Source organism: Henckelia pumila, chromosome 1 (assembly GCF_033568475.1).
Source record: "Henckelia pumila isolate YLH828 chromosome 1, ASM3356847v2, whole genome shotgun sequence".
In the NCBI taxonomy this organism is placed as follows: domain Eukaryota; kingdom Viridiplantae; phylum Streptophyta; class Magnoliopsida; order Lamiales; family Gesneriaceae; genus Henckelia; species Henckelia pumila.
In genome coordinates this window covers 16,771,194-16,787,054 of record NC_133120.1, presented here as the reverse complement: position 1 = coordinate 16,787,054, position 15,861 = coordinate 16,771,194, and positions in this window count along the sequence as shown.

The following is a 15,861-nucleotide window of genomic DNA, read 5'->3' as shown; positions in this document are numbered from 1 at the left end:
GGAGAGACAACAAGAGCAGAATTGTTCTGTTGGTGTCCATTAATCTCGTTGCGAGATTTGAGGTAAAATTTATTTAATTGTTATTTAAATTTTACACACACGTAATTCAATCGATGAACGGTTGATACCCATACCATGGAAACGTTCCATGAAAAATTTTTAAACTTCCGCTGCACCGGGTATCAATCGTAATTGGTCTGGGAACTCGCCAGTTTTCCAACAGTGGTATCAGAGCCAGGTTGCTCAGATCAATCGATTGAATAATCAATTGTACAAAATTTTTGAGTCTCGGTTTATGAAACAAAATAAATATTTTTAATAAAAAAAATTTTTTCGGGGCAAAACCCGGGCAGCGATTGGATCGCTGCCCGGTGGGGCAGCAATTGTTGCTGCCCGGGCGGCGCACGGCGCCGCCCAAAGGGGGCGCACAGCGCCGCCCAAGGCGGCGACCGTCGCCGCCCAGGGCAGCGCTGTGCGCTGCCCAGCGCAGCGCTGGGCGCTGCGCAGGGCGGCGCTCGGCGCTCGGCGCCGCCCAGGACAGCGCCCGGCGCTGCCCAGGGGCGGCGCTCGGCGCCGCCCAGCGCAGCGCCAGGCGCTGCGCAGGGCGGCGCTCGGCGCCGCCCAGGGCAGCGCACGGCGCCGCCCAGGGGCGGCGCCAGGCGCTGCCCTAAGGGGGCAGCCGGGCTGCCCCCGGCCCGCGCCCCGGGTGCGGGCCAACCCGGGAGTGTCCCGGGTGGCCCGCGGGAAAAATTAATTTTTAATATTTTTATTAATTTTAATATTTAAAATTTTATTTTTGGTCCGGTCAAAAATTGTTTTTGATTGGTTCACGAGATTTCGGATCGAATTGTTCGAGTCCGTAAATTTTAAAATTGATTTTGGATAAATTTGAATTTTTGGAAAATTTTAATATTTTATCCGTAAATTGAATTTTGAAATCAATTATTTTGGTACAATTGATGATAAGATATGATCTTATGATATATTAGATAAAATATGATTTTATTTGTAAAATTGGATTTTATAGATAAAATATGATTTTATTTGATATGGAGATAAAATATGATTTTATATGTGAAATGTGATTTTATATATAAAATATGATTTTATCTTGTTTAAATTTGAATTGCCACAGCATGTTATCCAATAAATTAATTTTGAATTAAATGTTATTGGATAAGGATGATCGATTGCCATGACCAATTTTGTAGGTGTATGTTAGGAATTTACATTTTGTCTTTATTGTTGTTGGTTTTATTAATGGGCCTGGTTTATGGCCCGATATGAATGTCATATGTAATAAAAGTGGGCTTGGTTTATAGCCCGTTCCCACCCCCTAAAAATGTATCCCCTACTTGTCATTGTTATTTAATTGTAAATACATTAGATTTAGTGGGAGATCAAGATTTGAAGATGGTGGGCCCAGCAGACAATGAAGACTGAAGAAATGTAAATTGGAAGCATATGTAATAGGATTGCATTTGCATACTGCATATTACCTAGGATTGGACTAAGACCCGTGATTGGCAACCACGGGTCAATTAGAAATGGAATCGATCATCCTATATAATATGTGATATTATGATTGTATGCATGTTTAGACATAAATTGCGTGAATCCGGCAATGCATGCAATAAATTAAAAATGATGAGACAAATATTTTTATAAATAAAATCCCTCATTTTAAATATGATTTAAAATTTATATCAAGATAAATAAAGGAAATTTAAATATTGTTTAAATGTTCCTACCTTCCATCAACGGTCAATGTATGTGATGCTACCCGCGGATACGGTCCGGCTCATATTATTGGGGGGCCCGTTCGTCGGAAAGCTGTACATTGGATCGACAAATGTTGTAAGTTGGGTGGAACTCCCATGGGATCGGCTCATATTATTGGGGGATCCACATGGCGACCGTCCATCACAACTTAATATTGATGGGTCATCTTGACATGTCACTTTAAACGGCGTCATATTATTGGGCCCTTATTGGACATGAGGTAAATACATGGGGGTTGCTTTGGAAGCAATTGGGCTCTACCTTTTGAGAATTATGGTTGGCTGATATTATTCGGGACCATAAGTTTGTCAATTGGACTCCATGTTCTCACTAAGGAAAAAGTTTCCCGTTTTCACTAGAGGGTGGTGAAATCGTTAAAATAGTGGGAGTGAGATTCATAAAATTAAATTCGCCTATTTTATGTCTTAGTAAATTGTTAAACAATCATTGATATATGTCTGTTTTTCCTTTTCAGTATTTCATACAATGAATTCGCGAAATCCTTTATTCTCGATCCTCGAACAAAACAAGCTGACTGGCGCCAACTATACGGAATGGTTCCGGAAGTTGAAGATTGTCTTAACTTCGGAGAAAATGCTCTACGTGTTAGAGAAAGCACCTCCGAAGGAAGCACCAGCTGACATAAGTCCGGAGGAATTGGCCAAACTTGATGCATGGTGTGACCATGACATCAAGACCAAATGCTATATGCAAGCCTCGATGTCTGATGAACTCCAGAGGCGATTTGAGGACACGGTGAATGCTGCTGACATTCACACGCAACTCAAGGAACTTTTTGGGGCTCAGTCGAGGGCTGAAAGGTTCTCTACTGTTAAGGAGTTGATGACGTGCCGCATGCGTGAAGGGACTTCGGTCCGTGATCATGGGGTACGAGTGATTTGGCTCATACAGAAGTTAGCGACCCTTGATTTGGTGTTGGAGCATGAACTCAATGTGGACTTGCTGCTTCTATCTCTTCCTTCTTCATTTGATGGATTCGTGATAAATTTTAATATGAACAAGATAGAGGCCACCCTTGAAGAGATGGTCAATATGCTCGTTACATATGAATCCACACTTAAGAAGGATAAGCCAGCTTTCTTGGTGGGCTCCTCATCTTCTGCTAAGAAGGGGCCAAGTATGAAGGGCAAGAAACGTTCTGCCCCACCCAAGAAAGTGGAACCCGAGAAGAAGCAAAAGACAAAGGCTTCAAACGATGGAAAATCCAAGGATGTTTGCCATTACTGCAAGAAGCCGGGTCATTGGAAGCGCAACTGCAAGGAGTATCTTGAGCAGTTGGGAACTGCAAAGGGTATGTTCTATATCGAAATAAACATGTCACTTAATACAACTTCTTGGGTATTGGATACCGGATGTGGATCTCACATTTGCAATGATTTGCAGGTGATGACAAGAAGTCGCAGGCTTAGAATGGGTGAGACCCAGCTGAGGCTCGGGAATGGTTCCAGAGTTGAAGCTACGGCCATTGGAGATGTTTGTTTGATTTTGCAGAATGGTTTTAAATTATTGTTGAGAGATGTTTTATTTGTGCCAGATTTAATTAAAAACATTATTTCTATTTCTATGCTTGATAGAGATGGTTATTCTTGTAATTTTGTGAATGGGATTTGCAGTATTTACAAGAATGAATGTTTAATTGGAAATGGACAACTTGAAAACGATCTATACAATTTAAAACTAAAAGACGTTCCAGTGAATTGTATTGACAAACCGGCAACAACAAACAAAAGGAAAATCGATAGTCAAAACCCGGCAAACCTTTGGCACGCTAGACTAGGTCATATTTCCTCAAGGAGGATGAACAAGCTAGTGGGAGAGGGCATGTTTGATATGTCTGATATTAACTCTCTACCTACTTGTGAATCCTGCCTAAAAGGGAAAATGACTAAATCTCCTTTTAAGGGGAAGCCTGAACGTAGTCAAAATCTGTTGGATTTGATCCATACAGATGTTTGTGGTCCATTTAGAGTAGGGACTCAACATGGCCACACCTACTTCATTACCTTTACTGATGATTATTCTAGGTATGGGTATTTATATTTAATGAAATATAAGTCTGAAGCATTTGAAAAGTTCAAAGAATTCAAGGCTGAAGTAGAAAACAAGCTAGGTAAAAGTATTAAAGCACTTCGATCGGATCGAGGTGGAGAATACTTGAGTACCGAGTTTTTGGACTATCTAAAAGAGAATGGGATTCTCTCTCAGTGGACTCCTCCTATGACACCACAGCTTAATGGTGTATCGGAGCGCCGTAATCGAACTTTGTTGGACATGGTTCGATCCATGATGAGCTTCACTGAGCTTCCACCTTCGTTTTGGGGCTATGCGCTTGAAACGGCGGTATTGTTGTTGAATAACGTCCACACTAAAGCAGTGGACAAAACACCATACGAGTTATGGAATGGCAAAGCTCCTAAGTATTCATACTTGAGGATTTGGGGATGTCCTGCTTACGTGAAGCGGACAGTGGGAGATAAGTTGGATAGTCGATCCAGCCTGTGTTATTTTGTGGGGTATCCGAAGAATTCAATCGGATATTATTTCTATTATCCTGCTGAAACAAAGGTGTTTGTTTCACGGAATGCCACCTTCTTGGAGAAGGAGTTCTTATTGGATAAGAAAGGCGAGATGATGGAACTCGAAGAAGTTCGAGAAGAACCCGAAATACAAAATAACGATCCCACACCTCAGGAACCATTGCTGGACACGCCTGCACCTAGAAGATCCGAGAGGACTTCTAGACCTCCAGTTCGATATGGTCTTCTTCTTGAAGAGGGTCAAGATGAACCCGACATTGGATGTGATCCAAGAAGCTTCAAGGAAGCAATTTCTGATGCGGATTCGAATTTATGGCTTGAAGCTATGCAGTCAGAATTGGATTCGATGCATACTAACCAAGTCTGGACTTTAGTGGATCCTCCCGATGGAATTGTTCCAATAGGGTGTAAATGGATCTACAAAAGAAAGCTTGGGCCTGATGGTAAGGTATTGACCTACAAGGCGCGATTGGTGGCTAAAGGTTATACTCAAAGGCAAGGAGTTGACTATGACGAAACCTTTTCACCAGTTGCAATGTTCAAGTCCATAAGAATCCTTATTGCCATAGCTGCATGGTATGACTATGAGATATGGCAAATGGATGTGAAGACTGCTTTTCTTAATGGAGACATTAAGGAAGAAATCTATATGAAGCAGCCTGAGGGGTACACATCCATGGGAAGCGAGCATAAGGTATGCAAGCTTCAGAGATCAATTTATGGTCTAAAACAAGCATCAAGAAGTTGGAACCAGAAATTTGATGAAACAATTAAAGACTTTGGTTTCATCAAGAACCCGGAGGAACCTTGCGTGTACAAGAAAGTAGTTAAGGATGCGGTGACATTCTTAGTACTTTATGTTGATGACATCCTACTCATTGGGAATGATGTAGGGATGTTGCAGTCAACAAAAATATGGTTATCAGGTAGATTTTCGATGAAGGATTTGGGTGAGGCATCCTACATTCTTGGGATACAGATCTATAGGGATAGATCTAAGAGAATGATAGGACTCACTCAATCAACCTACATCGATACCATATTGAAACGGTTTTCAATGGATGGGTCCAAGAGAGGACATCTACCCATGTGTCATGGAGTTTCTCTATCCAAGTCTATGTGTCCCAAGACTGATGCAGAGATAGAGAATATGACACATGTACCATATGCGTCAGCTATAGGTAGTATCATGTATGGGATGATATCTACCAGACCGGATGTAGCATTTGCTCTGAGTGTCACGAGCAGATATCAGTCTAATCCTGGTCAGATGCATTGGAAAGCCGTGAAGGACATTCTTAAGTACTTGCGAAGGACTAAGAATATGTTCATGGTTTATGGAGGACGAGAACTCAAACTGGAAGGCTATACCGACTCTAGCTTCCAAAGTGATGTGGATGACTCGAAGTCAACCTCTGGATTTGTGTTCATGCTCAATGGCGGTGCTGTCTCTTGGAAGAGTTCCAAGCAGGACACCACAGCGGATTCCACCACTGAGGCTGAATACATTGCAGCATCAGCTGCTGCTAAAGAGGCCGTTTGGATGAGGAATTTCGTCCAAGAGTTGGGCGTCATTCCTGAATTTGTTGGTCCAGTCCCGGTGTACTGCGACAACACGGGTGCCGTTGCTCAAGCAAAGGAACCAAGGTCTCATCAAAGATCCAAACACGTACTGAGGAAATACCACATAATCCGGGAGATTGTGGAAAGAGGAGACATCAGTGTCGAACGAGTGGCCTCTGCAGACAATATCGCTGATCCACTTACTAAGCCTTTGCCAGGACCATTGTTTGACAAACATCGCGAAGCAATGGGTCTACGTAGTATGACTAGTTGGCTATAGGGCAAGTGGGAGATTGTAAGAGTGGGTGCCCAGTGAGCCAACTGTGTGGCTATGGGCTTTGTTGACTCTTTGTATAAACAATCTTTTGTTTAATATTATTTACACTTTTATGGCAATGACTTTATATTACTTCATATTGTTATATTGTGATATACTATTGTTGTTTTGATAAAGACCTTGAATATACTATAGTGTATGTAAGATGTGGTAGAACATGGAGATGTCTATCATGAAATACATCTTATAGTCACTGTATATTCTAAAACCGTTCCTAGTCGATTGAGCCGTCCGATAATAAGGATAAGGGTCGCTCGAGTTTGAGACTAGCATTTGCGATGCGGAGTACCACGTTTCATTGGTAGGGAACATGGAGATGTTCGAAGCATGCAAATGGATATTCATAGGATGAATAGTCGAACTACCCTATCCGGACTTTCCAAGTGGTTATCACTTATCGAGTGGATAAAGTCCGCGGTTTTGGTTGTACACCATTAGTCCTTACGACTTGAAACATCATGGAGACTCTATATGCTAGTACTGTGCTTTGACTCGTTTACCGACTCTGAGGGGGTCATCAGGTGTCGAGATTGGGTACAGTTACGACACATATAGGAGTCAATGCATTGTTGTCAAGGATTCACCACATACTTGCGAGTGTGGATATCCTATGCGATCTGAGGAGATATTAGTGTGACAAATCTCTGGCCAGAGTACTTGATGTGATTTAAGAAATGGTTTCTTAGTAGCACATGCGATGTCACTAATTTGATCTTCAAGATGCATTGCATAGTTATCGAATCTTGAGCGACTCTCGATATACCAATGGTTGTTGATTCGATCGGGATATATGGATGAAGGGACCGTACTGTACGCTAACCAAAATCTACTGGTTCTTGTAGGCACTATCAGTGATACCTAGGGAATCATGGGGCGATGTTGCTAGGCGCTTTACCATGATTCGTTGGGCAAGTCGGAAAGTGTTGTTCCGAGTCACAAGGAGTTGTGAGCCCACGGCTAGCTGTATCCCTGAACCATTGAGGGTCACACAGTGTAATGGAGTTTTAATCCCCGTTGAGATAGTTAAATTTAAAGAGTTAAATTTAATGAACTAAGGAGTTGGACTTCTTAAATAAGAGTAAGGGAGTAGGATTTCCTAAAATGACATAGGGATGGACATTTTTGGAAACCACTGAATTCGGATTCAGGAAAATTTATTTTGACTTTAAAACGTGCAGAAATGGTTTCTGTGCACATTGGTGAAATCATTTCATCAATCGGAGTCACGATGAATTTTATATTAATTTCTGAACGAGTGGGCTTTGCTTGTCGGGCCCCAGCTTATGACTAATGGGCCCTAAGGTGTTAGTGGCCTGCATTATAAATAAGTTATTTCAGTGCAGAAATTACACACGATAGCTCATAATTTTGAGAGAAAAAAAATCGAAACCCTAGCCCCTCTCTCAAGCTTGGCCGTCGCCCCCCTCCCTCTCTGTCTGAGAAATTCCGGTCTGTGATTTTGAATCGCAGTAAGGAATAACGAATCAAATTCGTGTATTCTCTTCGCAGAAAACTTCTGATAGATTTTCTAGTGCAATCTATCAGAGGGATTAAACCTCTGTTCGTGGACCTGATTGAAGGCGTTCATCGGTTCCAGGGAGAGACAACAAGAGCAGAATTGTTCTGTTGGTGTCCATTAATCTCGTTGCGAGATTTGAGGTAAAATTTATTTAATTGTTATTTAAATTTTACACACACGTAATTCAATCGATGAACGGTTGATACCCATACCATGGAAACGTTCCATGAAAAATTTTTAAACTTCCGCTGCACCGGGTATCAATCGTAATTGGTCTGGGAACTCGCCAGTTTTCCAACATGGGTATCTGGACATCCTATTCCATGGGGCAGGTTTGCAATTGGACGAGGCGGGTGGATCTAGGAAGGACTAGGCGGTGGTTGGCCAACTGGGGGTATCGTCTAGGGTTATATTTTGATGTATTTGGGATAATACATTATTCGATGTGGTTGTATAATTATTTGGGTATTTACAGATTCCTTTCCTTGGGATTGTATAATATTTATTGCTTTTGCAGTTTATTCTGGTTTACATTTTTAATTAAGTTAATTGCATGCTTAAGTTTCTGATTAATAGTTGATCTCGGTAAGGGTCGCTACAATCCCGAATTTTAAAAACATGCATTTCATTCTATTTCATCTTTGGATTATGTTGTTGATATATCATGATAATGATGTGTTTTTTATAATGCATGTTATGTTTCTTTTACTGGGAATATTTGTTGGAAAACCGTGTTCAGATCAATTAGAATTGATACCCGGTGCAGCGGAAGTTTAAAATTTTATTTTTCTTTGATATGAAACAATTTCATATCATGGGTATCAAAACGTTTAACGATTAACTCACACAAGTAAAATAAATAATAATTAATTAAATATTTTACCTCCAATCTCGAAGCGAGATTATGGACACCAACAGAATTTAATCTGCTCTTCTTGTATATCCCGGGAATCGATGGCGTCACGATCAATCACCGGAATAAGGTTCACGAACAGAAAACAGAAACCCTCTGATTGACTGCACTAGAAATCAATCAGAAGTTTTGCGTAGAGAATAAACAGATATGATCTGTTAATTCAGAATTGTAATTTTTCACAAAAATCACAAGTCTGAATTTTCTCCGGGAGGGACAAGGATTTCGAAAAACCCTTAGAATATTTAGAGTGTAATTTCGAAAATTATAAGACACAAAGTGTTTGATTTTCGAACCCAACACCTCTATTTATAGATAATCTCTAGTTATAATTGTATCAGGACTCTAACTCCTTAAAGCCCACAATCCATAACTTAAGCCCAACAAGCCAAGCCCGTTGTTATAGAAATTAATATAAAATTCATCGTAACTCCGATTGATAAACTGATTTCACCAATGTGCACAGAAAACATTTCTGCATCTTTTAGAGTCAAGATAATTTTTCTGAATCCGAATTCAGTGATTTCCAAAAATGCCCATCACTATGTCATTTTAGGAAATTCCACTCCCTTTAGTTGAGAAATCCAATTTCTCTTTCATTAAATGTAACTCTTTAAATTTAACTATCTCTACGGGGTTTTAGTAATCCATTACTTGTGTAACCCTCAATGGTTCAGGAATACAGCTAGCCGTGGGCTCACAACTCCTTGTGACTCGGAACAACAATTTCCGACTTACCCAACGAATCATGGTAAGAGCGTCTAGCAACATCGCCCCGTGATTCCCTAGGTATTACTGATAGTGCCTGCAAGAACCAGTAGATTTTGGTTAGCGTACAGTACAGTCCCTTCAACCAAATATCCCGATCGAATCAACAACCATTGGTACATCGAGATTCGTTCGAGATTCGATAACTATTCATAACATCTTGGAGATCTATTAGTGACATCGCATGTGTTACTAGGATAACCATTAACCTAAAACACATCATGTATTCTGGCCAGAGATTCGTCACACTAATATCTCCTCAGATCGCATAGGATATCCACACTCGCAAGTATGTGGTGAATCCTTGACAACAAAGCATCGACTCCTATATGTGTCGTAACTGTACCCAATCCCGACACCTGATGACCCCAATAGAGTCGATAAACGAGTCAAAGTACAGTACTAGCATATAGAGTCTCAATGATGTTTCAAGTAATAAGGACTAATGGTGTACAACCAAAAACACGGACTTTATCCACTCGATAAGTGATAACCACTTGGAAAGTCCGAATAGGGTAGTTCGATCATTTATCATATGAATATCCATTTGCATACTTCGAACATCTCTATGTTCCCTACCAATGAAACGTGATACTCTGCATCGCAAATGCTAGTCTCAAACTCGAGCGATCCTTATCCTTATTTGCGGACGGCTCAAGGTCTTACATGTGCTACCACATCTTACATACACTATGGTATATTCAAGGTCTTTATCAAAACAACAATAGTATATCACAATATAACAATATGAAGAAAGATAAAGTCATTGCCATTAATAAAATGTAAATTATATTAAACAAAGATTGTTTACACAAAGAGTCATAAAAGCCCTTAGCCACAAGTTGTCTATCCGGGCACCCACTCTTTCAATCTCCCACTTGCCCTAAAGCCAACTAGTCATATTACGTAATCCCATTGCTTCGCGATGTTTGTCAAACAATGGTCCTGGCAAGGGGTTTGTAAGCGGATCAACGATATTGTCTGCAGAGGCCACTCTCTCGACTTTAATGTCTCCTCTTTCCACGATCTCCCGGATGATGTGGTATTTCCTCAGTATGTGTTTGGATCTTTGATGAGACCTTGGTTCCTTTGCCTGAGCAATGGCACCAGTGTTGTCGCAGTACACCGGGACTGGACCAACAGATTCTGGAATCACACCAAACTCTTGGATGAATTTCCTCATCCAAACCGCCTCTTTAGCAGCAGCTGATGCTGCAATGTATTATGCCTCAGTGGTGGAATCCGCTGTGGTGTCTTGCTTGGAACTCTTCCAAGAGACAGCACCGCCATTGAGCACGAATACAAATCCAGAGGTTGATTTCGAGTCATCCACGTCACTTTGGAAGCTAGAGTCGGTGTAGCCTTCCAACATCAATTCTCTTCCACCATAAACCATGAATATATTCTTAGTTCTTCTCAAGTACTTAAGAATATCCTTCACGGCTTTCCAATGCATTTGACCTGGATTGGCTTGATATCTGCTCGTGACGCTCAGAGCATAGGCCACATCCGGTCTAGTAGATATCATCCCATACATGATACTACCTATGGCTGACGCATATGGTATATGTGTCATTTTCACTATCTCTTCGTCAGTCTTGGGACACATAGACTTGGATAGAGAAACTCCATGAAACATAGGTAGATGTCCTCTCTTGGACTCATCCATTGAAAACCTTTTCAATATAGTGTCGATGTAGGTTGCTTGAGTGAGTCATATCATTCTCTTAGATCTATCTCTATAGATCTGTATCCCTAGAATATAGGATGCCTCACCCAAATCCTTCATCGAGAATCTACCTGATAACCATATCTTTGTTGACTGCAACATCCCTACGTCATTCCCAATGAGTAGGATGTCATCAACATAAAGTACTAAGAATGTTACCGCATCCTTAACTACTTTCTTGTACACGCATGGTTCCTCCGGGTTCTTGATGAAACCAAAATCCTTTATTGTTTCATCAAATTTCTGGTTCCAACTTCTTGATGCTTGTTTTAGACCATAAATTGATCTCTGAAGCTTGCATACCTTATGCTCGCTTCCCATGGAGGTGAATCCTTCAGGCTGCATCATATAGATTTCTTCCTTAATGTTTCCATTAAGAAATGCAGTCTTCACATCCATTTGTCATATCTCATAGTCATACCATGCTGCTATGGCAATTAGGATTCTTATGGACTTGAACATTGCGACTGGTGAAAAGGTTTCATCATAGTCAACTCCTTGTCTTTGAGTATAACCTTTTACAACCAATCGTGCCTTATAGGTCAACACCTTGCCATCAGGCCCAAGTTTTCTTTTGTAAATCCATTTACATCCTATTGGAACAATTTCATTAGGAGGATCTACTAAAGACCAAATTTGGTTTGAATGCATCGAGTCTATTTCCGACTGCATTGCTTCAAGCCATAAATTAGAATCCGCATCAGAAATTTCTTCCTTGAAGTTTCTTGTATCACATCCAATATCGGGTTCACTTTGATCCCCTTCAAGAAGAAGACCATATCTAACAGGAGGCCTAGAAGTCCTCTCGGATCTTCTAGCAATAGGCGTGTCTTGTGATGATTCTTGAGGTGTAGGATCGTTAATTTGTATTTCGGGTTCTTCTCGAATTTCTTCGAGTTCCATCATCTTGCCTTTCTTATCCAATAAGAATTCCTTCTCCAAGAAGGTGGCATTCCTTGAAACAAACACCTTTGTTTCAGCAGGATGATAGAAATAATATCCGATTGAATTCTTCGGATACCCCACAAAATAACATAAGATGGATCGACTATCCAACTTATGTCCCATTGTCTGCTTCACGTAAGCAGGACATCCCCAAATTCTCACGTACGAATACTTAGGAGCTTTGCCATTCCATAACTCGTATGGTGTTTTATCTACTGCTTTAGTGTGAACGTTGTTCAATAACAAAACCGCCGTTTCAAGCGCGTAGCCCCAAAACGATGGTGGGAGCTCAGTGAAGCTCATCATGGATCGAACCATGTCCAACAAGGTTCTATTACGACGCTCCGAAACACCATTCAGCTGTGGTGTCATAGGAGGAGTCCACTGAGGGAGAATCCCATTCTCTTTTAGATAGTCCAAAAACTCGGCACTTAAGTATTCTCCACCATGATCCGATCGAAGTGCCTTAATACTTTTGCCTAGTTTGTTTTCTACTTCAGCCTTGAATTCTTTGAACTTTTCAAATGCTTCAGACTTATATTTCATTAAATATAAATACTCATACCTTGAATAATCATCAGTAAAGGTAATGAAGTAGGTGTGTCCAAATTGAGTACCAATTCTAAATGGACCACAAACAACTGTATGGATCAAATCCAACAGAGCTCAGGTTTCCCTTTGAAAGGATATTTAGTCATTTTTCCCTTTAGGCAGGACTCACAAGTAGGTAGAGAGTTAATTTTAGACATATCAAACATGCCCTCTCACACTAGCTTGTTCATCCTCCTTGAGGAAATATGACCTAACCTAGCATGCCAAAGGTTTGCCGGGTTTTGACTATCGTTTTTTCCTTTTATTTTTTGTTACCGGTTTATCAACATAATTAATTGGAACGTCTTTTAATTTTAAGTTATATAGATCGTTTTTAAATTGTCCACTTCAAATCAAACATTCATTCTTGTAAATATTGCAAATCCCATTCACAAAATTACAAGAAAACCCATCTCTATCAAGCATAGAAATAGAAATAATGTTTTAATGAAATCTTTGGCACAAATAAAAATATCTTTCTCATAATACAACTTAAAATTGGTTTGCAAAATTAAACAAATATTTCCCATAGCTATGGATTTAACTCTGGAACCATTCCCGAGCCTTGACTGGGTCTCACCCATCCTTAGCCTATTACTTCTTGTCATCATTTGCAACTCATTGCAAATGTGAGATCTACATCTGGTATCCAATACCCAAGAAGTAGTATTAAGAAAAACATTTATTTCAATGTAAAACATACCCTTTGCAGTTCGCAACTGCTCGAGGTATTCCTTGCAGTTACGTTTCCAATGACCGGGTTTCTTGCAGTGATGGCAAACTTGTTTAGACTTGTCCAATTTTGCATGTAACATTTGGCCTTGAGATCATGGTCCAACCATTTCTCTAGTTCGGCCAACCTTTTGGCAGTTACATCAGCCGGGGCTATTATCGGAGAAGCCTTTTCTAACACTTAGAAAATCTTTTCCGAACATAGGACAATCTTAACTTATGGAATCATTCCAAATTGTTTGCGCCAGTAAGTTTGTTTTGTTCGAGAATTGAAACATGTGGATTACAAAGATTCATCATAATGATATACTGAGATGAAACAGACAACTATCGATGATTGTTTAATTAATTTACTAAGACATAAAATATGGCGAGATTTCATTTTATGAATTACACCCCCACTATTTTGACGATTTCACTACCCTCTAGTGAAAACGAGAAACATTTTCTTTAGTGGGAACATGGAGTCCAATTGACAAACTATAGTCCCGAATAATATCCGCCAACTATAATTTTCAAAAGGTAGAGCTCAATTGCTTCCAAAGCAACCTCCATGTTTTTACCTCATGTCCAATAAGGGCCCAATAATATGACGCCGTTTATTGTGACATGTCAAGATGACCCATCAATATTAAGTTGTGATGGACGGTCGCCATGTGGATCCCCCAATAATATGAGCCGATCCCATGGGAGTTCCACCCAACTTACATTATTTTTCGATCCAATGTACAACTTTCCGACGAACGGGCCCCCCCAATAATATGAGCCGGACCATATCCGCGGGTAGCATCTCATACATTGATCGTTGATGGAAGGTAGGAAAATTTAAACAATATTTAAATTCCCTTTTATTAATCTTGATATAAATTTTAAATCATATTTAAAATGAGGGATTTTTAATTTTGAAAATTTGTCTCATCATTCATTTTTATGTATGCTTGCGGGATTCATACAATTTGTTCTAAACATGCATACATCAATAATATCATATATTATTTAAGGATGATCGATCCCATTATCTATTCGACCCGTGGTTGCCAATCACGAGTCTAAGTCCAATCCTAGGTAATATGCAGGTATGCAATGCAATCCTATTACATTGAGCTTCCAATTTACATTTCTTCAGTCTTCATTGTCTGCTGGGCCCACCATTTCTTCAAATCTTTGTCTCCCACTAATTCTAATAAATTTACAATAAATTTCGATGACAAATATGGGATACATTTGTAGGGGTGGGAACGGGCCATAAACCAGGCCCACTTTTATTACATATGACAATCATATTGGGCTATAAACCAAGCCCATTAATAAACACCAACAACAATAAGATAAATGTAAATTCCTAACATACACCTACAAAATTGGTTATGGCAATCGATCATCCCATTATCCAATTTTAAATTCAAAATTTAAATAATTGGATAAACATGTTGTGGCATCATAATTTAAAAGATAAAATCATATTTTATCTTATCCATCCATAAGATCACATCTTATCATCAATTGTACCAAAATAATAAATTTTCAAAATTCAATTTAACGGATAAAATATTTAAATTTTCCAAAAATTCAAATTTATCCAAAAATCAATTTTAAAAATTTTGGACTCGAACAATTCGATCTGATGCCTCGTGATCTTATCAAAAACATTTTTCGATCGGATCAAACACTAGAATTTCAAAAATTCAAAATTTTCAAAAATCAATTTTTTTAATTTTTCCGGGCTGCCCGGGACAATCCTGGGCAGCCCGTGCCCTGACCGGGCGCGGGCTGGGCAGCCCGCCGCTGCCCATTGGGCAGCGCCCAACGCTGCGCTGGGCAGCGACGATCGCTGCCCTTTTTTTCTTGCTCGTCAGAAAAATAAAATTTTTGATTTTTAAAAATATGTTTTGTTTCAAAAAACCCGAGGCCAAAATTTTTTGTACAATCGATTAATTTAATCGTTTGATCTGAGCAACCTGTCTCTGACGCCACTGTTGGAAAACCGTGTTCAGATCAATTAGAATTGATACCCGGTGCAGCGGAAGTTTAAAATTTTATTTTTCTTTGATATGAAACAATTTCATATCATGGGTATCAAAACGTTTAACGATTACATCACACAAATAAATAAATAATAATTAATTAAATATTTTACCTCCAATCTCGAAGCGAGATTATGGACACCAACAGAATTTAATCTGCTCTTCTTGTATATCCCGGGAACCGATGGCGTCACGATCAATCACCGGAATAAGGTCCACGAACAGAAAACAGAAACCCTCTGATTTACTACACTAGAAATCAATCAGAAGTTTTGCGTAGAGAATAAACAGATATGATCTGTTAATTCAGAATTGTAATTTTTCACAAAAATCACAAGTCTGAATTTTCTCCGGGAGGGACAAGGATTTCGAAAAACCCTTAGAATATTTAGAGTGTAAT